Source organism: Anastrepha obliqua, chromosome 4 (genome assembly GCF_027943255.1).
Source record: "Anastrepha obliqua isolate idAnaObli1 chromosome 4, idAnaObli1_1.0, whole genome shotgun sequence".
NCBI lineage: Eukaryota > Metazoa > Arthropoda > Insecta > Diptera > Tephritidae > Anastrepha > Anastrepha obliqua.
Window position 1 is genome coordinate 31,337,037 of NC_072895.1, and position 1,448 is coordinate 31,338,484.

General features: G+C 30.1%; 1 pseudogene; it reads left to right on the plus strand.

The window, feature by feature from the left end:
• Positions 1-992: 992 nt before the first annotated feature.
• On the plus strand, positions 993-1,176 carry LOC129246541 (U2 spliceosomal RNA; annotated as a pseudogene).
• The last annotated feature ends 272 nt before the right edge of the window (positions 1,177-1,448 follow it).

A 1,448-nucleotide genomic window follows, 5' to 3' on the forward strand; every position in this document is an offset into this window, starting at 1 on the left:
ATCAAAAATGTATAAAAATCAACACGATTTTTGAGTGACTTCTAATTCGCACTTTTTCATTATTCATATTTCACTTTGTTTTATTTTATTTATTTTTTTATTTATTTATTTTTTTATTTATTTAACTAAGTAATATAATACTGCGCTTCATTAAAACTTTGCATTCGTGCAGAGAAAAAAATTACGAAAATCAAACTTTCGCTTCATTATACCAAAATTTGATGGACACGGTTTACTGCATTTTTTTTTATTCTAATTAAAATTTATTAAATTTTCTGAGCATTTTTCTAGTAAAAATAAATAAGAATAAGTAAAAAAGTAAAATTATTGCATTATTATCCATATAATTCTTTCAGTAACAACTAAAGGAATTAGGGGTAGTCAGAGGCCCGAAAAAATGAAGATTTGCAATAATGTTTTGTGCTAGTCAGTTGCCTTATTTAGCAAAAAACAAAAAAAAAAACATAGCATTAATGAATCATGTTTCGACATGACTATACCAAAATTTCAAAAAAAAATTGATAATTGTAAAAGTTATCGTTGTTTGTGTGGAGCCCGTTTCTCCAGAAGTCACTTGCGGTGATCATCACAAGTCCTTGGAGATTCATCGAAAATCAATCGAAAACCAGAAATTAGTTTTATGAATAGATAATCCTGTGCCTGATCAAAGTTTTTTTTGAAGTGAAAACTTCTTTAGAATCGTTGGGAGTGATTTGAGGAAAAGTGAAACGAAAAAAGCGACCAACTTGGCTACGAAGCGTTATATTATATGTTGATATAAAAGTAGCGACGAACTAAATAAAAATAACTTTTATTTTTTCTTGTGATTTGAACCAAGGATTTTGGATCGGAAGCTCACATTGCTAGTCGCTCGACTACCGCGTCATGCTTTAGGTGCTGGCCTAAAAGTTATTTAGTTACGAAGCGTTATATTATATGTTGATATAAATAATTTTTGTGAGCGTGTAATTCTCAAAAGTTTTATTAGGTTTATTATTTAAAATGTATTGACTAGGTAGTGTGGTTATCAGCTTAACATCTGATAGATCCTCCATCGGAGGACAATAAATGTTAAACTGATTTTTGGAAATGGGCGGAGTGTTTTATGGGCTTGCTCGTTCTCTGCCACGGGTTGACCCGGTATTGCAGTACCGCCGGGATTTCGGCTTTGAATAAATACAAGAAAAAATATACTAATACATTTAGCTTTGGTGGGAAGAGCCATAAATTTTTATATGAATACATGTAATATAGACGAAAATGGAATTTTTTTTTTGAAGTTTGCATTGTAGGACATTTCTGATTATTTATTGAAAACAGTTTTTTGGCTTTTCTATTTTTGGTTTAGATACTGAAAGTCAGTTTAAGTGAATCGGTATAAATATTTCGTACATTAATTTTTGAAGTGAAAACTTCTTTAGAATCGTTGGGAGTGATTTGGGAAAAAG